The 26,520-nt window shown below is 36.7% G+C and overlaps 1 protein-coding gene across 11 annotated transcripts in view; it reads left to right on the forward strand.

Annotated features, from left to right (window-relative positions):
- LOC145509796 (uncharacterized) overlaps positions 1-26,520 on the forward strand; it is an 889,905-nt gene that overhangs the window by 370,270 nt on the left and 493,115 nt on the right. Inside the window, exons 6-8 of one of the 11 annotated variants that reach the window (XR_014056471.1) lie at positions 19,471-19,598; positions 19,867-20,009; positions 24,356-25,014. The exons of the other annotated variants lie outside the window; for them this stretch is intronic. The gene's annotated coding sequence lies outside the window, so the exon portion shown is untranslated. Of the gene's footprint in view, positions 1-19,470; positions 19,599-19,866; positions 20,010-24,355; positions 25,015-26,520 lie in introns of those variants that run through there. 11 annotated transcript variants of the gene reach the window in all.

Raw genomic sequence — 26,520 nt, forward strand, 5'->3', positions numbered from 1 at the left:
CGTACAGTAAGTCTCCTACATACAAATGAGTCTCATTCTGAGAATGTGTTCGTTAAGTCCAACAAAGTTAGCCAAGGAACCCAGCTAACACAATTGGCTATATTCTGCTGCTTTTATGCTTTCTTCTGGACATTTTGGGCTTGAAATAAAGATCCTGTACTACTGTACTCTATACAGAACTGTAAAGTACACAAAACACAACAAATTGTAAAGGATGCATGCATATGACAATGTATACCTGAACTAACATATGAACTAACTTACATGTTTGGACATGTGAACTTATTCATGTCTTTGAAAGTTTGCAACTTGAAGGTTCATGTGTAGGGGTCTTACTGTAAACTATGGGCTTTAGTTAATAATAATAGATAGTATTGGCTCATGCTGAATCATCATTGTTGATAGCAAATAAAATCTTACATATAACATATATATAAAAAAACCCTCATCTTTTTTCATGCTTTAAATGGGAATGTAATAAAATTATTAAAAAAATTAATATTATGAAAACACAATTAAATTAACTGATTTCACCTTCTGATGGAAGACTTGAGTACATTTATTCATTTTTCATCTCTCTTTGGATTCCATATAAATAAAAGTACAAAAATAGTAAAAATTAATTCACAGCTAAAAATGGATGTGAGTATATTTACAGATGAAACAAGTAGAAAATAGTACTAGCTATATCCTATATATACTATTATTAATTCTGTATTTATTTAAAACTTATATCTGGGAGTCCAAATTTATTTTTTAGGGTCCCTAATATTTTTACTAGATCCCAATTTATAGTTGTTTTTTTTTTACAAATAATAATATTTCAATTAGCTTAAACATAGCTTTGTGTACAAGTAAAAGAAAATTTATGGTATGAATTATTATAAATGAATTTAGGAGTCAAAGGGCATATGCATTTAAAATTCTGATACTGCTAATTTAACAATATCATATTTTTTAAAATCTAATGAAATATTCTATATGTTAACACACATGTATGATGAGTACATCCAATTAAATTATGAGAGAAGCCAGTGTTAGAACTGTGCAAAGTGCAAAGAAATACAGTTTTAACTCGGTACAAAGTGTGTGAACAGTTATCACAAAACTTCACAGCAAAATGAAAAGATGATTTCATCATGATTTCCAAGCTGAAACCATTATACTCTTGTGATTCCACTTAGAAAGTTATTCTTCTTTAGAGAATCCGTTTTTTAGATACACAGGAGAAGTTTCCAGCTTAATTCTATCCCTGAAGGTAACCTGAGTCTGACCCACAGTTGGTTTAGTTCATCTTTATCATTCTTTCCCACTTGAGTACTTCTTTGTTGGTAATAAAACCTGATTGGAAATCATTTTTATGAAAAACCAAATCCTAAATTCATTTCCTTCACATTTATTTTCTGTGGAATTGCAACAAAAAGCATAATTTAAAAAAAAAGAGGTCTGCCTTCTGTGAGAAATTCCTTTAAGTAGCAGTTTTTGCTCTTGGGCTACAAATTTGCTTTTGTGGATCAGGTGGGTTCTCCCGTACATGGCATTTTGGTGGCTGTTTAGAGTAACGGCTAGTACAGTTACAGTCCACCAGTAACAGCAGGAAGCCCCTTGCTCTGTTGGGTCTGCTCTACAAAACTCTGAAGGCAGAGGGAGACTGATTATAACACATACTTCCTAGGGGACACCATGGAGATGAATTTGAAAGCCACCATCTGGATTCTTTAAGAGCTGTTCTGAGGCATGCCTAATGATAGGAGCTCTGGTAATATACCCCATACTGTCTGGCAACAGCATAATAATTGTTTTTAATACATGGTATGTAGGTCCTACGGCTTTCTTCAAGTGAACTGTAAAGTTCTGCATTCTCTCACTTTATTAAAAAAATGTTGAGATTGCCTATATATTCCTGAAATAGTGACCCTGGAAAACACACATGGCCAAATAGTTAAACTAAACAACATGCTTGTTTTATATATTAATGCACTCTCCTCCATAAAAAACCCAGCCTTTACAAAGTTTTAAGTGAACTGTGAAAAGTTTATGCTGTGATTATCCAAGTGTTCTTTAATCCACGGTTAGCCATTGTAACGTGAGAACAGGCGCCACTGAGCCCTAAAAGGAAGCAGTAAGGTTCTGTCTGTGTAGCCTGGTGTTTGCCTGCCGTTTGCCTAATGTAACAGTGTGAACTCATGCAGCTCAGGGGCCTGGGTTAGAATCAAACCTAAGAGGTCTTTGTTGACAAAAAAAATCTGAAACCGTTCTGGATTTGCTTGGAGTACGACTCTTGGCTACTTGACTTACTCCATAATGTTTAATGGAGCAAGTTCTCACCTTGTCCTTTCAAGCTGAAGGCCTAGTCTGGGTGTGAAGTTGAAATTCAGTTTGAGCTCTAGTCCCAGATGAGCTTTGGAAAGCAGTAGAGCAAGAGAGGAATTTGTTTTACTGCGTGCACAGACACCGACGTCTAATTTCAATTTTTTTTTGAAGTTAGCTTTTCAGGGATGGGATTTAAGCAATGGCATGTAGTGAATGCCGAGCAGAGTGCAGCATGGTTCTGGTCTTCTCTGAGAGCACAGGTGGGCTGCTAGAGGTTGAGACTTGAAAGCTCAGAATTTGAAGAATTTTATTTACTTATGACTATGATAGTCTGTGTTGTGGAGGGAGTTCCCAAGCCAAAAAAAAAAAAAAAAAAGAACCGGCAGTGGGTCCGCAGTGGCACTAAGGAATTGAACCATGCTGCTTCCTCTTGTCTCCCAAACTGTTCCTAGACTCCTAGACATGTGCTTCAAGCTCAAGCCTTGCAACGCTTTCCAGATACACTATCTCTTTTAAATCATAAAGCTGTCTTAAAATGTAGGGTTATCACCTTTGTTTTAAAGTTGAGGACAGTGAGACTTAACTGATGTACTCAGAGCATACCCTGAGTTAGTGGCAGATCTAGCATGACTCCGGTCTGTCTGATGCCAAAGTTTATGCTTTGCTTTATCTGCTAAGTTCTACCACCCCTAAGCTCTCTATCTGCCTTGAACCAGTGTGAATGATTGGGGTAATGAAGAAGAAAGTCAAACATATCATTTCCACTATTGATAATGTTCCAAACATGCACATAGTATAGTTGAAGAGTGAAAACTTGAAATTTCACTTTTAACTGGTGATATAGTTCTCTTTGAATGGTTAAATCATCAGGGGTTTTCTCTTTTTTTTTACTTTTCTGTATATTTCTAAGTTTCATGTATTAAGGATACATTTTTATCAGTAAAAGAACACAAGTCATATATGAAAAATTTAAGTCATGCATAATAATTTTAAACTATCCCATGATTCCTCTGAAGAGTCACTGAAAGTTACAGTATTGCTATCCTCCCTATTGTGTTCTTTTTATGAATTATTTCTTATTGTATGATGTTTATGGATAGAATGAAATGCTAAATTTTAATTAGAATAATGTTTTAATGGACAGAGAAGCCTAGTGGGCTACAAATGGGATTTTCATAAGGGAATTAGTCTATAATCACGTTTCTTAGCATCTTCATAGATTCTCAGTTGAGCTCTAGCTCCAACTGTCCCATGGCTCCTTTGGAGGTATTTGGTCCCTGGAGAATCTCAGTGCCTTCTCATAGTTGAGAGAACAGGGTTTGGCCTGCACTGTGTGGCAGTATGAGCGTCACAGGCTAGTGCTGAAGCTCAGTCTGAGCTTACGTAGAAGTGAGGAATGTATGAAAGTATCTGAAAGTGAAAGTCACGCAGTTGTGTCTGGCTCTTTGCGACCCCATGGAATATAGAGTCTATGGAATTCTCCAGGCCAGAATACTGCAGTGGGTAGCCTCTTCCTTTTCCAGGGTATCTTCCCAACCTGGGGATCAAACCCAGGTCTCCCACATTGCAGGCAGATTCTTTACCAGCTGAGCCAGGGAAGCCCACTGGAGTGGGTAGCCTATCCCTTCTCCAGTGGATCTTTCCAACCCAGGATCAAACTGGGGTCTCCTGCATTGCAGGTGGATTCTTTACCAACTGAGCTATGAGGGAAGCCAAGGAATATATGATGACCTATCAATTTTTGTTGCACAGAAGAATACATATCCTATGGGCATCAATATTCTACTGAATATTAAAGTTGACTGAGGATTTAGGATGGCTGAATTAGTAGTGGTTAAAATGATCCCAGGAAACTAACTACTACAAGGCTTGTATGAAACTGCAAGGAATTTCAACTACCCAGATGCCTGCCTCTAAGCCCCTTATGCATGCATGCTAAGTCATTTGGGTGGTGTCTGACTCATTGCAACCCAATTGATTGTATCCTACCAGGTTCCTCTGTCCATGGGATTCTCCAGGCAAGAATACTGAAGTGGGTTGCCATTTCCTCCTCCAGGGGATCTTTCTGACCCAGGGATTGAACCAGCATCTTTTATGTCTCCTGCATTGGCAGGCAGATTCTTTACCACTGCACCATTTGGGAAGCCCCAGCCATAGCATAAATGTCTTTTATTAACTGCCACATTTATGGTCTACAGAGTTGGATTTCATCAGATAATTTCTTTTTTGTTTATCTATTATAAAATATTGCTTAGTTGCATGTTAGCTTTTTTATAAATGTATCATCTACAGGGAAATATGAAAATTGTTTATTAAAATACAAGAAGACACTTTTCTCCAAAGGCTTACAATTCATATTTCTACATCAGTAGAGACTGAGTAATGTGGTATTTATTAGTTTTAACATTGAGCAGGTTTTTCTTTTGTTCTCATATGTATTATATCCTTTTAGTTTGACTTTTCGATTTATGAAACTTCTTCTAGACCTTGATGTGAAAATGCTTGTAAATTTTTAAATATATTTGGTTTTCTTGAGGGTTATTAATTTGAGACCATATTTATTTTTCTCTTAATTCTTTGACCTCTCCCCACAGAAATGTGGACCTACCCTATTTGTTATATTCATGTTACTCCTGTTGCCTACTACTTTGATGCAGGTTTTCTTCTGCTTTGCTGAAAACTAAACTTTCTCTTCCTATGCTCTCTCTGCAAGTTATGGACTGCTTTTCTATGGACAACAGCACTACTTTGAAAAATTACTTGATTGCTGCTGTTGCATCTCACTCTGATTATTTTTCAGTCATTAAATTTTGCTTTCTACTAAAGATACAGTCTTAACTTCTGGCTTCAACATGGAGTAATTTAATTTTCTCAGTGTCTGAATTACAGGTCAGAGTTGAGAGGTAGTAACTAAAAGTGTGTGTGCTATGTTGCTCAGCTGAGTCTGACTTTTTGTGATCCCGTGAACTGTAGCCTGCAGGCTCCTCTGTTCATGAGGTTTTCCACATAAGAATACTGGAGTGGGTTGCCATTTCATACTCCAGGGAACTGTCCCCACCCAGGGATCAAACCCATATCTCCTGCATTGGCAGGTGGAGTCTTTACAGCTGCACCATCTGGGAAGCCCAGTAACTAAAAGATGGCTATTTAAATATGTTTACCCTTTAAAACCTCCTCTTTCTGTATTTGAAATGGTGATCACTAACATCTTCCTCTTACTGTCTTCGGTTTTTCATCTATCTTATTATCATTTCAAGTACTCTTAAATTTTAGACTAAGTTATATTAAATTCCTGACATTTTAATGTTTGCCTTTGTTTTCATCTCCTTTTCTAAATTCTATACAGAGCTCTTTATGTTCATTTCTTTGTTTCAGTCTGAAGACTCAAATGGTTTATTTTCACAGTTTTTCCTCAATATATTTAGTATTTTCATTGTTTAATGAAAGAATGTTAACTAAACATCATTATTTAGTTTACAAGATAATCATGAAATGATTGGTTAGATCACAAATAAATCGTCTTTGATTTTGTTGGTTAAATGTGTTTCCAATCATTTTGGTATGTTAATTTGCTGGGGTCTACTGTGTATGTAGCATGTTTAAGAGCGGCAGCAAAAATTTGTCTTTGCTGTGAAATAGCTGGATTGGTTGGGGACTCAGACAATTTTTTGGTGCTGGTCAGTGTAACACCAAAAGGACTTCCTGTTACTTAGTGAAGTTATTTTCTTTGGAATTTAATCCTGTCTATGGGTCACCTTCTCTTCCCCTTTTAAGGTAATGTGTGAGCCTCCAACTTGGATATATTATGCCCTTCAGAAGAGAATGACTCCTCATATAGTACAGTTAAATACAATGAGTGGCTCTTGTAGTTGGAGGGATCTTAGAAAGGGTTTTAAAGTCAGCTTTGGCTCAGAGCATGAATGCCTTTGAACTTTTCCATTTGTGCTTTACGCAATGTTAACTTTCTTTTCTTCTAGGTACTAGCAAACTTTAGGTAATGTACATCTATCATTTTCTCTTGCTTTCATTCCAACATGATTTAATTAATTTCAATTAAATACCAAGACAAAGGCTCTCTTTTCATGTACTTTAAACATTCTGTCTTCTCCCAGCACTGCTTGTCAGATGGGCAAATTCTTCCATTTGTGTGGATCTGTCTTGGCTTATTTTTTAGTTCCTCTTCTATTTATCTCTTTGTCTTGCTTTTTTTTCCTGCTACTATTAATCTTGACATTTTCATTCATTTAGTATTTTTTAAAATGTCTAGTTTTTGCCAAAGAAGTTTGATCTAGCTTTTGTAACGTCTCATTGAGACTTTTTAAATTCCATTTATACAAGATATTTTAGCTTTGGCCTTTAGTCATATTTAGCATTTAGAATGCAATAACTAGATTTATTTATCTTTTTCCTCAAAGATCTCATCCTTAGGCTATTTATCAAAGGATTTTATCAGATACTACTAAAACTTGGGCCGCCCCACTCCCGTAATTGTTGATGGGAGTAAGATACATGCCCATATACATTTTTCTTTTTAAGGCATTTCATTTCATCATTATTTATTCTGACTTAAAAAATCCTTTTGAATATTTCACCTCTTTCCTTTTTCAACATAAATAGTCTTATGTAAAGGGTAATATATTTCTAGAAATTTCTTTACTTAAATTCACTTCGGCCCACCGATTCTTTACTGAGAAACGTCTGTTCTATCTGTGTCAGGCTCCTTGGTCTGACACTGAATATGGCCTGCACAATATGCCACTTCCCCTGTACGTTTCTGTACCATTTATTTTGTTTTGTTTCCCAGCAATCCAGATGAAGTCTAGTTAGAATACTTATTTTTCCTAACCATGTCCTAATTTTGTACCTGCTTTCATCCTACAAACTTCCTTGCTCCCATTTAGACCTCCACGGTACTCTTTCTTTTCTGTTATACCTACAATGCAAGGTCTGTGGGGCCAAGAAGAGCAATGACAAAGTAAATGTCCTGAGCTGGGTACCTTCTGGGGGGAAACACCAATGTCAGGCCACATTTACCCCCATTCAGGCTCTTTCGGGTATGTGTGGTCATGGTCCCAGGGAACAGCGTCACATTCTGTGGGTGATTCAGATTCACACATACACTTTCCCCAAGATATCTGTATAATGACTTTCTATAAGCAAGCCTTTTTTTTCCTTTGTGTTTACTATTATCTTGTAATATATGCCTTTTATAAAAAGGAGTACTACCTAGAGTAATGTTCCATACTGACTGAATGGCATCACAAATATAAGTGATTTGAAGTATAGCCGAACAGGATAGTGTTCAGAAAGATAATCTATAGTGATAAATAGCAACCATGTAAACTTCGTGGAGATGTTGGGGCCCGAATGTGGAAATGTCAGGAAGGGTGTCCCACATAACAAATGAAGATGATTCAGCATATGACTCGGTCATTCTTGCAGTGACAGTGCCAAAGAACAGCACTGGAGGAGGTAAAGGACGTGCCTGCAAAAAGCCTCCATAAGTCTTTCCGCCACAAGTTACTACCAGCTAATCTAAAAATGCCCATATGTCTGCACTTAAGCTGCTCCTTAAAAAAATTCTAGAGCTTTCTCTAGTGACTCAGGCACTGGCTACAGCCACTGGAAGTAACAAAAAGGTTAAGCAAACCAAAAAGGCACAGTTTAATGGGCACTTTGTACTTTGATATCCTGGAGGCCATTCCTGTTGAGCCTGTGTGTTTGCACATTTCTTTTCCATAGGCCATCCTCCCACACCACTAACTTGTGGTGAAGGAACAAGGGTGTACATCACACACATTACTATGATGTTACATCTTTGATTTTATTTTAATTCAATAGAGAGTTTCTAGAGAGTAGCTCAATAACTGCTTGAACTTGATTAAACTATGTCACTGGGAAAATTGTCTTTCTGTTGCCAATCATTCACCCATTAATCCAATATTTATTGACTACCTACTCAGAAAGTTTCCTTAAACTTAGTGGGCCCTTTGGATCTATAAGCTTCTATTTTATTGTTTCCTCAGGAAAATCTGGAAATCCTAGATTGAATCTGCGTTTCTTTTTGTCTACATCTTTCATCTTCTCTCATTTTCATCTCTTGATTCCCTTTAGAATAACATTCATATGTATACTTAATATAACTGATAGGGCTTTTCCCCCAACTGTTATTCGTTTTATTAACTTTAATGGATTATAAATTTACCCCAGATTTTATTCTTTTTCTCTTAAATCAAACCCTTGAATTTCACCTCATCATGTTATTTTTTGTGTCCCTTTGTTCTTGATTTGAAAATTACCTGTGTTATTTCTCTTTTTTTCATGGATTTCTGAAATCATAATTCTTGCTAGCTCAACTTTGTCATAGATTTGGAGAAATACCCTGTGATTTTTTTATTTTAGTATTTCTTATAGACTCTGCAAGAAACTTACCTAATCCCAATGCTTCCTAAAAGAATGTCAGGATGGAGTACTTAAGCTTGTGAGCTAACGGCTTGGGGTTTTCAGATCTAAACCTGAAGGAAAGGAAGATGTGATCAATTCTGCTTGAATCCCCTTGAATCAAACGGTCATTTCATTTAAAACCAAAAAAACAAAAAAGCTGGACTGATACAGACTTCTCTGTACTGAATATTGAATTATCTGATTCAGTTCTACTCCAAGTGTTGTTCACAGATGGGGCAAGTTTGTGAAGTATTTGCTACAGGTAGAGAAGAAATCAGTAAAGCAATGGGAAGTAAGGCTTTTGAAATCTTTTGCAAAATCACAATTAAAAGTATTTTATGTCTGTTGAATCTAATATTTAAAAAAAATACTCTTTATTTTGCATGATAGGTGATTGGTTTTATTTCTAAGTGTCATAAATATTGTAATTCTTAAAAGTTTCAGACAGCAACAGATTGGAAAGTTTTAAAAGATGAATAAACTGGGTCTTCATAAAAGGTAATTTGAGAAGCACTGACCTAAATAAGAAACAGAACACTCAGCAGTTAGCTTTTTATTCATGAATTCTGAACACTGTGCTCGTATGCTATTCCAGTCTTTCAGTTCTATTGTAGTTTCTAAATGATGATAGGATGAGAAGAGTTAATGAGACCAAGAGGAAGCAGACATGGCTCAGAATCAGAGCATGACGGAAGCAGACATGCTGATTTGGAAGAGAAATTGCAAGGACTTGAGGAATAGCAGCCTTTTATTGGACAGTGGTGATCCTGCATTAAGGAACCAAACTTGACTCTCAGGGTTACATTTCCCTCTATAAGAAACATTTAGGGATCATTTTGGTTAGTGTCCTTGAGATCTGGCCTCAAGGGTGAGATAAAAAATGAACTTTTCAATCAGTCCCTACAGAAGGCACACTCAGTGTGAATGGCTATCCTACGCCTAACGGGGACTTGAACACATTGTTTAAAGTGGAGTTTTTGTTTCTGGGGATTTTATTAGCTACATTTATTTGAATATTTCCTGAGAAAAATATTTGAATATTTTATGAGGGGTCCTATGGCCAGTTAATCTGCTTTCTTAGTTTCACAGGAAAGCTTCCAAGGTAGCTTATAAAGGACACCCCTTCACTTTCCTTTACTCACAAGGAAAACATTTGTACCTTCTTTGCTTTCTTCATGAACACATTACAAGAGATATATTGATGTTTCAGAAAGAAAGCTTTTCCTGAGAGAGATTTCTAGCATGTGGACAGCTCTGTTAAGAGGAACTAATAATATATTGATTAATGGGACTTGAGCTTGAGGTTGTCCTTTTTTTTCTTCCTTCATCTACCATTTTACTCTGACACTTTGGGTCCTTGAGTATTGAATTTCTGCTTTGGAGCAAAATTCTACCATATAATAGTCATTTCAGTTATATTTATCTAACGTAGATAAGATACAAATCCTGTTGGATCATGATCTTTGTCATCCATAGTAATCCCCAGAATCAGCCAACTTCAGCAATAGATAACCTTCTCCATTATGATTTAGTTTGAAAGATACTCTTCTTGCCTTTTACTAAAAAAACAAGTAAACCTTTTTGGAGTATAAATAAAACTTTCCCTGAAGACATACCAAGAAGAATAAAAATTTGCCAACTAAATATTCTCTTACCAGCTGACACTGGAGGTAGTAACAATGAAATGTCATGAAAGGACTGAATCTGAAAACCCACCTCTGGTGGAAGTTGATTGCTTTCCCTGTCCATACAATTTCCTGGGAAATAATATCCTATGTCTCTAATTTCACATTAAGAGCATTGTAGTATACCTACCATTTCTTGCTCCTAAACAGAGATGCAACTAAATATTAAATAAGAAGCCAATATAATTAAATTTATTCTAATATTATGAATGTGTCAAATTTGTCAGTCTAATTTTTTAAACTAGTTGCTTGATAATTGAACCCTTTTTATTGGCATTTTAGATGTTCTGAGTATTTTTTCTCTTAGAGCAGCTGTCCTTGCTGATACTCAAAACTGTCTACTTTAACTCTTTACCTGACACTATAACATCAAACTATGTTCAACACAGTGGAAGGCGGGGCAAATTTTCAACTTTTCTAGATAATGCAACAGAAAAGGGATGAGTGATGAAAAGAAAATCATGTGCTAAATTACAGGTAAATTCCCTCCAGGTTTAAAACTTTTAGTCAATAATTGTAAATGTATTCAAGCTTAACAAAATTAAATGAAAAATAACTTCTGAAAGAACTTAACCTGATCACATTCTCACTTTGACATTACTCCCCAAAATATTCTTATTTCCATAATATTTCCCAGTGACTGAGTGGTAAAAGAAACCCACCTGCAATGCAGAAACCACAGGAGACATGGATGCAATCCCTCGATCCAGGAAGATCCCCTGGAGGAGGAAATGACAACCCTATCCAGTATTCTTGCCTAGGAAATCTCATGGACAGAGAAGTCTGGCAGGCTACAGTCTATGGGGTTGCAAAGAATCAGACATGACAGAAGCTACTTAGCATGCACACATGCATAGTGGATATTAAATTTAGATGTGTAATATATTTTAACTTAATTCATCTCAGTATCTATGTAAATCTATATCTAACTCACATTCCAGCTAAAGAACATTGCTGTAAAGAAAGGAAGAAAAACTGAGGGTGACATTTTATAGTATGATTGAAACAAATAGTTTTATTTCACCTTAAAGTGGGCCCCTTGGCTTTAAAGTGAATTTGTTATCTTTAAAATACTCAAACAGAATTCCTTCATGAATGAACAACCGTGAGCCCTATGTGGCTGGAAACCGAAAGAATGAAAGCTTTGGTATTTGTGAAAACAGTTCCCTGGGATGTTTTAATATAACAGTCTTGCTTGGTGCATGTGCTGGAGAGAAATCCTATTCAACCATTAGGGTTCCTTGGCAGTCATCATCTCTGTCACCATCTACCATCTCTGTGCATTGACCTCAGTAATGGAAGCTGACGGGCAGCTTGCCCAAATCACTGAAAACAGCTGGCTCACGTTTTGGAAGCTCAGCACTGCCATTTCTGTGGCTGAGTAGAGTTTCTAGAATGCTTGGGATCCCAGTGCCTTTCCTGTTCTGTCTTCTCAAAGTGCATCCCTTAGGGCTGGCACCCTTTAGTCATCACCTGCTCACCACTACCAACCCACAAGCTGGTATAGTTCAGCCCTAGGACGTTTCTCAAGATTTGGCAAACTTTCCTAAAATGCAAGTCCCAGAACATTTTCTATTCCTATCTTCCCCAAAGGGGAGTCTTGTGAATTTTGTAGCAGTCTGGTTTTACTAAAATTTCATTTTATCTCTTATTTAGAGCCACAGGTCACTATCTCACACCTTGAAGATGTGTCTGTATCTTCAAGAATGTACTTGTTTGTTAGTTTTTAGTTTAAAATCAGTTTAACGTGTCTCTAGGTCTTTCCTTCTGCTCTCCAAGTCAACATGACCAAAGGCTCATTGTAATGTCAGCATATCATACCTTCTTAATGATAAGTTGCTAAGCAATTTAATTCATGCAAAATACATGATTTGTATTTTCTTCTGATTCAGACCACATCAGCACCTAGCCTATAGAGGCATTCAATATATTTTGAATTAAGTACATGGATGGAAAACTCTTCCTAACCTCACATTTCCATTTTGACAGTTCAGTTCAGTTCAGTCACTCAGTCATGTCCAACTCTTTGCGACCCCATGAATCGCAGCACGCCAGGCCTCCCTGTCCATCACCAACTCCCGGAGTCTACCCAAACCCATGTCCATCGAGTTGGCAATGCCATCCAACCATCTCATCCTCTGTCGTCCCCTTCTCCTCCTGCCCCCAATCCTACCCAGCATTAGGGTCTTTTCCAGTGAGTCAACTCTTCACATGAGGTGGCCAAAGTATTGGAGTTTCAGCTTCAACATCAGTCCTTCCAATGAACACCCAGGATAGATCTCTTTTAGGATGGATTGATTGGCTCTCCTTGCAGTCCAAGGGACTCTCAAGAGTCTTCTCCAACACCACAGTTCAAAAGCATCAATTCTGCGGCACTCAGCTTTCTTCACCATCCAACTCTCACATCCATACATGACCACTGGAAAAACCATAGCCTTGACTAGACGGACTTCTGTTGGCAAAGTAATGTCTCTGCTTTTAAATATGCTATCTAGGTTGGCCATAACCTTCCTTCCAAGGAGTAAGCGTCTTTTAATTTCATGGCTGCAATCACCATCAGCAGTGATTTTGGAGCCCCCCAAAATAAAGTCTGACACTGTTTCCACTGTTTCCCCATCTATTTCCCATGAAGTGATGGGACCAAATGCCGTGATCTTAGTTTTCTGAATGTTGAGCTTTAAGCCAACTTTTTCACTCTCCTCTTTCACTTTCATCAAGAGGCTCTTTAGTTCTTCTTCACTTTCTACCCTAGTATATTTTATTTATTAAAAGAAAAATAGATATTTTCTTTTTTTAATTTTAATGATTAGGCTTTGACCAGGTTAGTTTCTTATTGTAAAATGCATACATTAATACATTGAAAAGTTTTTTAAAAATAAACATTTTATCATAAAATGTTTAAATCTAGAGAAGACTATATGAATTAAAATTTAGATTAAATTGCACATTTTCTAATTGATTACAATGTCCTGGACTCAAGACTAATCCTCTTTTCTTAGCTAAATCAAACAAAAAGCTCATAAAAGTAAAATGATTATTTTTTTTCCATTTTCTCCAAAAATAGTCAAAATACTAACTGTTGTGTTGTTCAGTCGCTAAGCATGTCTGACTCTTTGTGACCTCATGGACTATAGCACTCCAGGCGCCCCTGTCCTCCACTATCTATTTCCCAGAGTTTGCCCAGATTCATGTCCTTTGACTCTGTCATGCTGTCTATCTTGTCCTCTGCCGCCCCTTCCTCCTTTTGCCTTCAATCTTTCCCAACATCAAGGTCTTTTCCAATGAGTCAGCTCTTCGTGTCAGGTGGCAAAGTATTGGCGCTTCAGCATCAGTCCTCCCAGTGAATATTTAGGGTTCATTTCCTTTAGGATTGACTGATTTGATCTCTTTGCAGTTCAGGGAACTTCAAGAGTCTTCTCCAGCACCACAGTTTGAAAGCATCAGTTCTTCAGCACCCAGCTTTCTTTATGGTCCAACTCTCGCATCCATACATGATGGCTGGAAAAACCATGGCTTTGACTATATGGACAATTGTCAACCAAGTGATGTCTGTATTTTAATACACTGTCTAGGTTTCTCATAGCTTTCCTCCCAAGGAGCAAGCGTCTTTTAATTTCCTGGCTGCAGTCACTGTCTGCAATGATTTTGGAGCCCAAAGAATAAAAATCTGTCACCGCTTCTACTTTTTCCTTTTCTGTTTGCCATGAAGTGATGGATGGGACTGGATGCCATAATCCTATTTTTTTTTTTTTAATATTGAGTTTCAAGCCAGCTTTTTCATGCTCTTCTTTCACCTTTAAGAGACTCTTTAGTTCCTCTTCACTTTCTGCCATTAGAGTGGTATCATCTGCATATCTGACATTGCCCACATTTCTCCTGACAATCTTGATTCCAGCTTCTGATATATCTGGCCTGGCATTCTGCATGTTGTACTTTACATATAAGTTAAATAAGCAGGGTGACAATATACAGCTTGTCGTATTCCTTTCCCAAATTTGAACCAGTCCATTGTTCCATGTCTGTTTCTAACTGTTGCTTTTTGACCTGCATAGAAGTTTCTTAGGAGACAGGTAAGATGGTCTGGTATTCCCATCTCTAAAATTTTCCACAGTTTGTTGTGATCCACAAAGTTTACTTGCCTTGAAAATTTCATGAACAGAGGAGCCTAGTGGGCTACAGTCCAAAGGGTTGCAAAGAGTCAGACCTGACTGAACACGCACGCACACACACAAAGGCCTTAGCATAGTCAATAAATTAGAAGTAGATTTTTTTTCCTGAAATTCTCTTGCTTTCTCCATGATCCAACAAATGCAGGCAATTTGAGCTCTGGTTCTTCTGCCTTTTCTAAATCCAGCTTGTACATCTGGAAGTTCTCAGTTCACATACTGCTGAAGCCTATCTTGAAGGATTTGAAGCATAACCTTGCTAGCATGTAAAAGAAGCAAAACTGTATAGTTGTTTGAACATTCTTTGGCACTGTCTTTCTTTGGGACTGGAATGAAAACTGACTTTCTCAAGTCACTGATCTGTGGCCACTGCTGAGATTTTGAAATTTGCTGACATATTGAGTGCAGCACTTTAACAGCATCATATTTTAGGATTTTAAATAGCTCAGCTGGAATTATGCCACCTCTACTAACTTTGTTCATAGTAATGCTTCCTAAGGCCTGCTTGACATCACACCCCAGTATGTCTGATTCTAAATGAGTGAGCTCACCATTGTGGTTATCCAGGTCATTAAGACCTTTCTTAGAGTTCTTCTGTGTATTCTTGGTACCTCATTTAATGTCTTCTGCTTCTGTTAGATCCTTAACTGTTTTTGTCCTTTATACTGCCCATCTTTGCATGAAATGTTCCCTTGATATCTCCAATTTTCTTGAAGAGATCTCTAATCTTTCCTGTTCTCTTGTTTTCCTACTAACTAAATAATATTAATTTTGTAAATTTAGCTTGTTAAACCTCTATGATGTGAAAACAACTGTTCATTTAAAAAAAGATAGTTTAGAATTTCTGGTTACCAAAGAGGAAAGAGACAGGGTATGAGGGTGGGAAGGCCCAGATTAGGAGTATTGGATTAACAGATAAAAACTAAATGGCAACCCACTCTAGTATTCTTCCTGGGAAATCCCACGGACAGAGGAACCTTGTTGGCTATAGTCCATGGATCACAAGGGTTGGACACAACTTAGTGACTAAACCACCACCACCACATAAAATGCATAAGCAATAAGGATTTACTGGGTACTACAGGGACTTATACCCAATATCTTGGAATGACCTCTACTGGGATATAATCTGCAAAAAATAAAAAAAAAAAACAAAACAATACCTCAAACTCGAATCACTATACTGTATACCTGAAACTGGGCTTCCCTGGTGGCTCAGTGGTAAAGATTATGCCTGCCAATGCCGGAGATATGGGTTTGATCCCTGGGTCAGGAAGATCCCCAGGAGCAGGAAATGCCAACTCTTGTATTGAGTTCTTGCCTGAGAAATCCCATGGACAGAGAACATTGGTGGGCTATAGTCCATGGCATTACAAAAAAGTTGGACACAACTTGGAGACTAAACAACAGCAACATATCTGAAACTAACATAGCGTTGTAAATCAACTATACTTCAAGAAAGAAAGAAAGAAAAGACAGCTTATTAGTAGAATCCAACAAGTAGGATGAAGTTTTGATTGATTGGGTCACTGATGTTTAAGGAAATGATTTTATGATTTTTCACTTGTTTAGCTATATATCCTGTTGACAAATAACTACATGGGAAAATATACAATTGCAAGAGAATAAAATATCATGTTGATAGATTTTAGGTTGTAATTTTGAACATGATTTTTTTTTCCCTGTAGAAACTAAGCCATTTATATTGTGTTTGGTTACTAGGAGAGCCTTGAGAATCTTCCTTAATTTAAAAAGTACTTAAAATCACTTGAAGTGCAAGTAATAACACCACTCCATAACTGTCACTTTTGGCAGCAGTTTACCGTGAAACAGCCTGATTTTCACTAGAGCTGTTAGGAGCCAAACACCATTGCAGAAACAGTGACCTGAAAGATTCTCTTTCAGCCAATCTTATTTGATAAGTGAGAAAATTGTAGGTTAGAGAGGTAAACCTTACTCAAGGGGGCAGTTAATAGAGACAAAAAGCTCAGTTGGCCAGCTTTCAGTCTAGATCTTTTGTGACTATATTACATGGCTAAGGACTACTTGAATTGAGTTATATATGATTTTTTTTTTTTTTTTGCACCATCTTCTGAGTGGTAAAAATCATTATTTTTCCTGGAAATATAAAATATAAGACTGGAGTATATCAAAGCTCCATGATAATTAACAAATATTTATTAGGAAACATTTATTATTGCTTGTTATATGTCAGGTTTTGTGAAGGATAGAAAGGCATGTCAGACCCTCTCCTGCCACATCCAGTGAAGAATCATTTTCCTCAGACTTGAAAAAAATTAAGGATACTGCCTAAAATACCCTCTATCTAGTCCGTATCAGTGGATGAAAATTTTAATCTCTGTAATAATGTACACAAGTAAGGCTAAAATGTGTTTTCAGTGATTTCAGTGATTTATTTTTCTTCCTTTTACATCCCTTTGATTATTTGGACCTGACTGTTAAAACAAAGAAATGGTTTCTCTTTATAGTGTCTCCTTTATATAGCTCTGTTGACCATTTTCTGAAATCTGGCAAAATAGTGTAGATAAGAGTACAGTAGTGTGGGGGCAATCTTTTAAAGCAATCAGGAATATTTTATCAATCATATTAGTTTATCTTTTCCCTTCTCATGCTTAATTACTGCATACTTTGCAATATATAAAAAATTTCAATTCCATTTAATTCCAATGGAAATCTGTCAACTCCTTCAGAGATTTCCCTTTAGTAGAAACAAACAACTAATAGGAATTCATTTGGAAATGTGAAACATAAAAGACTCAATGATATTCTCCTACCAAAGCAAAACTGACTTTTGAACAGGGCCTCTGGGGAAAAGAAATTTTTAAAAATTCACAAAGTCTTCTCTTTCTAATTCTAGATAAACAGATTGGGACAATCCGTGGGATCATAATTAATGTCATGCTAACTTTAAAAAGGCATACACAAAGGATAATAGTTATCTTTTAAGTTAACCACTTAAAATATTTTTCAAATTCTAGTAAGAGCAAGTGATATTAAAATAAATCCTTATATTCAATATTAAAATTTTCACTTTAGTAATTTTCTTTTAGATACATTTATTTTCCCCTAATGACAATGGTAAATTAATATTAACTTGAAAAACTTATTGCCTGTTTCTACAGACATCAACTAGCTTGTCCATATTAATTAGCTGGCTGGTTTTTAATCATGCATAAGTGAATTGTTTAAATTAACCATAATATGTTGAGAGAGGAAACCATATAATTACGAGGCAAAATGAGATTCCTTTAAACCCAGTTGTCAGTTGACATAAAAAGTAAAAGATTATGATTGTTTTAATTTTATTATTAAAACCTATGGAAGAGCAGAACATGCCCCTTTTAGCTGTTAGACTGTTATCTGTTAGGTCTCCACTAGGTCATCAAAACAGCCTCTTACTGAAGCAAGAGAGAGCAATTCCTCGTAAGTCTTAGCAATGCCCCTAAAGCAGGTGGTATCACGTATAATGTTTATAGGTAGTTTATGGAAGGTGTTTTTGTATGAAGTGGAATGGACATACCCTGACTGCAATTGTGCAGATTTTTAGATGTAATAATTTAGGACTAGTGGACACAGCCAGAAGAGAGCTTTAAAATAAACCTTCAAGATGAAACTTGCTTGATAAACCCAGCTGAACAATCTGTTGTCTGCAAAGGGACTATTACTCTGATGAGACCTACTGGCGTGGCTCAGGTAAATAGGTTGCCTGAAATTTCCTGAAATAAACAAAACAGTTATTTGTAATTTCATCTTTCTGGGACAGACATTAATATTATTAGAATTTGTATCATTAAACTTGAAGTTCTATTTTTTAATTAGTTGATTACTATCTAATAGTTGTCATCACTAATAAAGATTATCTAATAAGATCTATACCAGATATATATATATGGAGACATGTTAACCAAATGAAAGACTACGAATAATTGCACATAGTATTTGTTAAGATTATACCTACAGATACAGATTTATTTATGGTTTGGGTGGAACAGTGTGGTCAAATTTTGAACAGATAAAAGAACTTAAAGTTTTTATCACCCCCTTAGAATCTTTTAGCCACTAGAAAATTTGAATGAAGAATTATCCCTGTTGGTCACTTGAAAAGTGATTTTCTTTGGCCCAGGTTGAAAACCTGAGGTTAGCTAGGTGGCAGGACAAGAAGCGGGTATAATATAAATCTTCAGTTTTTATTTTAAGCATTAAGCAGCAGCATTCAGCAAGCCCATGACTTAATATTATGTATTTAATGTTATGTGGTGCACCACCTGTAGCAACGTAGATGTGTTTGTTTAAAGGTTGATGGATAACTGTGACCCCTTCTCTTTTCTCCTGCTCTCTGTTCATAGTTACGGTGATATATGAGGTTCTCCTTGGCATAGCAAAAGCTTTCAAAAACCTAGTTGCGTTCGTTTTGGTCAAAGTTTGAATGCCTTTACAAATCTTCCTGCAGTTTGAATTGCACGATTCTTTCCAGTTTTTTCTGTGGCTTGCTCGTGGTCTGATCAGAGAATACATCAATATAAAATATTGTATAAACTAAGTAATGTTAGTTGGATGGAAATTCACCTTCAGTTGGAGCAGCAGTGGGATACAGAGCTTACCAAGTCAACAAAGGCAGATTTTGAGAGCTCCTAATATTCCATGCCAAGGAGTTACTTTGCCAAGTCTTTACTATGTGGCTTTATATTTCACTGTATTATCTAAATAGTTAAGATGTAGAAAATAACTATCAAACTACCTAACAGAAATTAGGAAGTTACATAATAGTTGTTAATATATTCAACAAATGTTTCTTATAAGTTTGCTTGGTGATTTGAACAAAATCTCTCTACAACTCACAGGACTTATTGAGAAAAATCATCAGTCTGAAAAACAGCAGAAAAGTTGCTGAGAAATTAATTTGGCCTATGGTACCACCATTAATGTCCGCAAGGAATAATTGTCAGACGAGCATTTTCATGGGATGAAAGTGAGCAGTATTCAATAGAGTGTAACTATGCAAGATTTCTTATTTTTTTAATTAGTAAGACATATGAATACAAACATTTCACATATTCTTTTGGGGATGAGGAAAAGAGAATATTCCTTGTACATGTTATTTCCTAGTATATGAACAGTGACACAGCAATAATAAACAGGGATAACACAGGGACAGGGATAAAATGGCACAGATACTGTCACTCTCCCTTAAATCTGCAATGCATCAGGGGTTTTTCTCTCTGTTTTCTACTCTGCAGAGATCATGAAAATCAATTTCTGATAACTATTTAAATTAATATTCTCATCTGGTACATGGCTAAAAGTGGCACCCAGGAGTTTGCTGCCTACGGAAAGAAGGAAAGACATTTGAAAATTAATAGCATCATTGTCTAGTATAAAGGTAACTGGAAAGCAAAGTTGTTTACATAAAAATGGGCCTTTTAAAGGGAGAAAAGCATTAAGCAGTAATAAAAACAGATGCATCTGTTCTTATTTTTCCTTTTGAATGTGTTCTTCCTACCAGTTGCAACAAAGAGAAATTTTTCAAGTCTGTTTATTCCCTATGAGCAGGACATTAACTGGCAATATGTAGAAACACTAACAATAAGAAAAAAAAAATTATCAGGGTTTCCAAACTGGTTAGAAACCTGAGATGGTTGCCTAAGCAGTCTGTCATTTGAAGTCTGGTTTTAATTAGTTCTGAGAAGATAAACACAAATATGCCTTGTTGAATTTCACCTATACCTTTACTTATTTATTTACTGATTTTTATTTTTTCTTTATTGAAGTATATTATTATACTAATATGGTTATACATAGTCATGTATAGAGGTGAGAGTTGAACTATAAAGAAAGCTGAGTGCTGAAGAATTGATGCTTTTGAACTGTGGTGTTGGAGAAGACTCTTGAGAGTCCCGTGGACTGCAAGGTGATCAAACCAGTTCATCCTGAAGGAGATCAGTCTCGGGTGTTCATTGGAAGGACTGATGTTGAAGCTGAAACTCCAATACTTTGGCCACCTGGTGTGAAGAGCTGACTCATTTGAAAAGACCCTGATGCTGGGAAAGATTCAGGGCAGGAGGAGAAGGGGACGACAGAGGATGAGATGGTTGGATGACATCAGCGACTCAATAGACATGGGTTTGGGTGGACTCTGGGAGTTGGTGATGGACAGGAAGGCCCGGCGTGCTGTGGTTCATGGGGTTGCAAAGAGTCGGACACGACTGAGCAACTGAAATGAACTGAATGTTATCTTAGTTTCTAGTTGCAACATAGTGATTTGATGTTCTTTTAGATGATACTCCATTTGTTCAGTCGCTCAGTTGTGTCCAGCTCTGTGGCCCCATGGACTGCAGCACACCAGGCTTCTCTGCCCTTCACCATCTCGTGGAGTTTGCTCAAACTCATGTCCATCGAGTTGGTGATACCATCCAACCATCTCATCCTCTGTCATCCCCTTCTCCTCCTGCCTTCAATCTTTCCCAGCACCAGGGTCTTTTCTAATGAGTTAGAGCTTCACATCAGGTGGCCAAAGTATTGGAGCTTCAGCTTCAGCATCAGTCCTTCCAATGAATATTCAGGACTGATTTCCTTTAGAACTGACTGGTTTGATCTCCTTGCAGTCCAAGGGACTCTTAAGAGTCTGCTCCAACACCATAGTTCAAAAGCATCAATTATTTAACACTCAGTCGTCTTTATTGTCCAACTCTCACATCATTACATGACTACTGGAAAAACCATAGCTTTGACTATACGGACCTTTTTTGGAATTTAAAGGTATTTTATTATAAAATATTGGCTCTATTCCCTCTGCTGTACGATATATCTTTGTCATTTATTTTGTACAGAGTAGTTTATACCTCTTAATCCCTTATTACAGTCTTCTCCTTCCCTATTTCCCTCTCCCCATGGGTAACCACAAATTCGTTCTCTTTATCTGTGAGTCTGCTTCTGTTTTGTTAAATTCATTAGTGTTATTTTTTAGATTCCACATATAAGTGATAACATATAGTGTCTGTCTTTCTATGTCTGTCTTTTTCACTGAGCTTAATACACTCCAGGTCCATCCTTATAGTTAAAAATGGCAAAATTGCCATCATTATTGTGAATCAGTAATGTTCTATGTATATAAAGGGATCAAATCCAGGTCTCCCGCATTTCAGTCGTGTCCAACCGTTTGGACCCCATGGACTGTAGCCTGCCAGGCTCCTCTGTCCATGGAATTCTCCAGGCCAGAATGCTAGCGTGGGTAGCCGTTCCCTTCTCCAGGGGATCTTCCCAATCCAGTGATAGAACCGAGGTCTCCTGCATTGCAGGCAGATTCTTAACCATTTGAGCCACCAGGGAAGCCCTATGTATATAAATACCATGTCTTTATCCATTTATCGGTTGACTGTCACGTGGATTGCTTCCATATCTTGGCTATTGTAAATAATGCTGCCATGAACATTGAGGTGTGTGTATCTTTTTGAATTAATGTTTTCATTTTCTTAAGATATATCCCCAGGATAGGATTAACTGGACATGTAGAAGTTGTATATTTAGTTTAGTTTTTGAGGAGCTTTCATACTTTTTTCCACAGTGGCTGCACCAGTTTACATTCCTACTGACAATGTACAAGGGTTCCCTTTTCTCCACATTCTCACTGACATTTCTTATTTGTGGTGTTTTTGGTGACAGTCACTCTGACTGATGCGAGATGATGTCTCATTGTGTTTTGAATTGCATGTATCGGATGATTCGTGATGTTTAGCTACTTTTCATGTGCCTGTTAATCATCTATATGCCTTCTTTGTAAAAAATGTCTGTTTAGGTCTTCTGCCCATTTTTTAATTGAGTTTTTTGTTTCTTGACATTGAATTTTATGAGTTGTTTATATATGTTAGATAATAACCCATTTTGAGTCATATAATTTAAAAATATTTTCTCCCATTTGGTAGGTTGTATTTTTATTTTCTTAAAAAGTTTTCAAGTTGAATTAGGTCCCATTTGTTTATGTTTGCTTCTGTTTCCTTTGCCTTAGGAGACAGAGCAAAAAAATATTGCAAGATTTGTGTCATAGAATGTTCTGCCTAAGTTTTATTTTAGAAGTTTTATGGTTTCCAGTCTTAGGTTTAAATCTTGGATACATTTTAAGCTTATTTTTGTATATGGTGTGAGAAAGTATTCTAATTTTATTTTTTACATGTAGCTGTCCAGCTTTCCCAGCATCACTATTGAAGAGAATGTCTTTTCACCACTGTATATTCTTGTCTCCTCATTGTAGATTAATTAACCATACTTGTGTGAGTTTATTTCTAGGCTCTCTGTTCTGTTCCATCAATCTCTGTGTCAGTATTTGTGCTAGTATGGTATTATTTTTGATTACTGTAGCTTTGTAGTCTAGTCTGAAGTCAAGGAGCATGATATCTCCAGCTATGCCAAATATGGATTAAATCTAATTGTTACTGATGTGAAAATAATATCTATACTTTCTTCAATAAATATTTCAATATTATATAATTTATAATAGATTTGACCTCTTTTTATAGGTCTTATCTGGGCATAGTAAACACTGAGAAAAAATACTGAGTTCCTGATCTTTCTTTTCTTTTTTTTTTTTACCTCTGCTCCATATCTGAATCTATTTTATCAGGCTTTTTACTCCTGTGAGTTGGCTTCTAGCTCTGACTCTTGAGGTTGAATGTGTTATCAGCATGGGTGCATTGCTTTGTGTTTTGGGACTGATATTGCATGAAGCCAGCGGCTGTCCAGTCTTCCTCCAGTGGAAAGAAGAGGAAGCAGACTGTTCCCACCTTAAGTCCCCCAGCCTTGATAGACACTTAAACTTCTCTTCTTCCTTTCTCTCTCTGATATCAGACACACCCCGGGAAAATCACCTTCACAGAATCGTTGTAAGAATAATGTGAGATTATACTGCAGTTTTTAAAATTACACATTTGATGGATACATTATTAAAAAGGGTGAAAATGCCTTAACAATATCTCCCTAGTATACTCAGAGAAATCCTCCCAAGGATTGCGGTTGGAAAGGGTTTGACAGTTAAAAACAGAGCAAAATTTTTTATTGCTTAAAGACAAGAATGAAACCACTGATGAGGCAGAAAAGAGTTCAGATTCAGATCTTTAATTTTACTTTTAGGATCAGATGAACTAGGTGACCTTTTAGAGAAAGAGTTGGTCCATTTGCTTCTGCATTCCAAAAATGGTGTGGGTTTAGATGGGCATTCCCTCCCCTGCTGACAATCATCTTTACCTCATGGATTTCAAGGTTTTGGTCATGCTTCAATACATGAGCTACAGAAGCCTGGGAAAATGATTTCATTGTTCTTTGAACAAGAAACACTTACAATTTTCTAACTATGACCCTTCATGTGTTTCTTTGCTACACGTAAAGTAGAGACTGGATGTTAACAAGATTTACATTGAATCTTTGTGAAAGCACCTTTGTCCTTGTAATACCCATTAGAGCTAGACATTGTCCATACCAGCTTTCCTGAAGCATGGTACCATGCAGTCTTTGATGTATACTCTTTAAACATACAGGTTTGTGTGAAAGGTTCTTGAACCTGTGTGTTTTGGAAACAGGATGAAAAAAGGAGGGAGAAGGATGGGGGCAAGTTTCCAGTAAATTAAAAAATGACTAGCATGTCAGTTGTGATTTTGATTCCTGCCAGTTTGGCTAATGTCTTAACTTTTGAAAAACACTCAGTGGAAACTTTTTTTTTTTCCCTTGTTTCCAAATCAGTCATGAGAAGTGAAAGAAGAGGAAATGGTTATCTACAAAGTGTAAAGCACATTTTCTTTGGTGCTGAATTTTAGCCTGGAATGAATTTTTATGACCACATTATAAACCTCTGAAAATGGAGTTTAGTGGAAGTGCTGAAATGGCCTTAAATATATTTTACTGGCAAATATGCTCCTGAAATGATTTTTGTAAAGGTAAATATATTAATTTTATGCAATCCATATGTATGTGTGTTTTAAAACATTTGAGGGGTTACTTATTTTCAGCATAACTAGCACGTAATCAAAGGTGGAACAGAATAATTTGAAGAGTTTTTCAAGAAGAAATTACACATGCTGCCTGTCAAAGACTCTGCATAATTCATTTCATTCTAATACTGTGATGCATTTAGCTCCTTACAATCTAAGCACCAGGGAAGATAAATCAGTCTGGTATGATTCCAGAATTTCCTCCTCAGAGACCAATACCCATTTCATTTCTGATGAGAGTATTCAATCAAAGTGTGGGGAAAAAAATCTCTTTTTCCAATCAGCATGTATGTGGCTCTAAATCCAACAATTAATTTGAGAATTTAGAAACAACAGAAATGGATTTTTCCACTAAGCAATATTATATTTATTGAGTGATATTTGAAAGAATAATAAAAACGTTATGGTCTGTATATGCAGTATTTTAACACAGGACTCTTCATTTGTAGATACATTCTTATAATAAATTATAAAAAATAATCAAGTTTGGAGAAAAATAGTATCTTCCGTGATAGACATCTGATTTTCCTCCATTTTAAGGTACTGTAGACTAATTTGACCAAGTTGCTATGGCCAAAAAGAACCTTCACGTTTTTTGCAAGTTATCTTCTGTTGCCACCAAGGCAAGAAATACCAACTGAGAAAACAGTCTGGGAGAAAATCATAAACAGTTTTTATAGGAACTTTTAAAGTAGATTTTAATTTTGGATGCTTCTGAACTTGGATGCAGAAGGAAGAAAGAAAATAAGGTAAGAAAGAAGAAGGAAGAAAAAGGGAAACCTGCTATTTAGATAGATTGTGGAAAGTGTTTAAATAGAAACTTCTGGGAAAAAGAAAACCCTTTTAATAGATGCCTCCTCTAAAGTATGGTCCCGTGAGACTCTGTCTTCATCAGACCACACCCTGCTTTGTATTTGTTCTGGGCACCGTACTTCAGAAGAGGTGATGACACAGGTATATTGAAGGAGAGAGATGCAGTTATGAGGTGTCTAAAGACAGTAGATGAGAGCATGTGGAAAAGGCCTTACTCAAGCCCATGAAGTAAAGACTGAGTAATGGAATATGATACCTTCTTCAAGTATTATTGAAAATAGGATTTATTCTGGGTGGCTCTTAGGAGGAAGTATGAGGACTAGTCGTTCTAATTAAGCTAGGTGGATTTCTCCTCAAAACAAATTAAGAACTGTTCATTCTTTGTAGCTGGACTATCTCACCATATGCTAGTGGGTGAGTTTCCTGTCACTGAGGCTTTAAGGAGAAACTGAGGGGCTTAGTCAATGGCAGCCCACTCCAGTACTCTTGCCTGGAAAATCCCATGGATGGAGGAGCCTGGTTGGCTACAGTCCATGGGGTCGCTAAGAGTCAGACACGACTGAGCGCCTTCACTTTCACTTCTCCCTTTCATGCACTGGAGAAGGAAATGGCAACCCACTCCAGTATTCTTGCCTGGAGAATCCCAGGGACGGCGGAGCCTGGTGGGCTGCCGTCTATGGGGTCGCACAGAGTCGGACACGACTGAAGTGACTTAGCAACAGAGGGGCTTAGTATGAATTCATTAATCACATGAAGTGAATACTACATTAGACTCTTTCTGACTGTGATGACCTCCATATCTTTGAGGCAGCTGTATGTGCAGAATCACTCTTTTCTGGGGGGAGGGAATATGGGTGGAATATATCAACACTGACATATCCTGAATCTCTGACTTTCCTGTGTGAAGTACTTGAAAGTTGCATGGAAGTAAACAGGTTTCTGAAATAAAAGAAAGTAGACTTGTTCTTTGGAAATGATCACTAAAGGAAACCTAAAATATCTTGGAATCTCACTTTCTACTCTACTTTCAGATAAAAGGGAACATTAAAGTAAGAAACCCTGGGAAGAAAAGAAATGCTGTTGTGACTTATAATAAGGGATCTT

The sequence above is a fragment of the Giraffa tippelskirchi genome, chromosome 6 (genome assembly GCF_054371585.1).
Source record: "Giraffa tippelskirchi isolate mGirTip1 chromosome 6, T2T-mGirTip1v1.2.pri, whole genome shotgun sequence".
Classification (NCBI taxonomy): domain Eukaryota; kingdom Metazoa; phylum Chordata; class Mammalia; order Artiodactyla; family Giraffidae; genus Giraffa; species Giraffa tippelskirchi.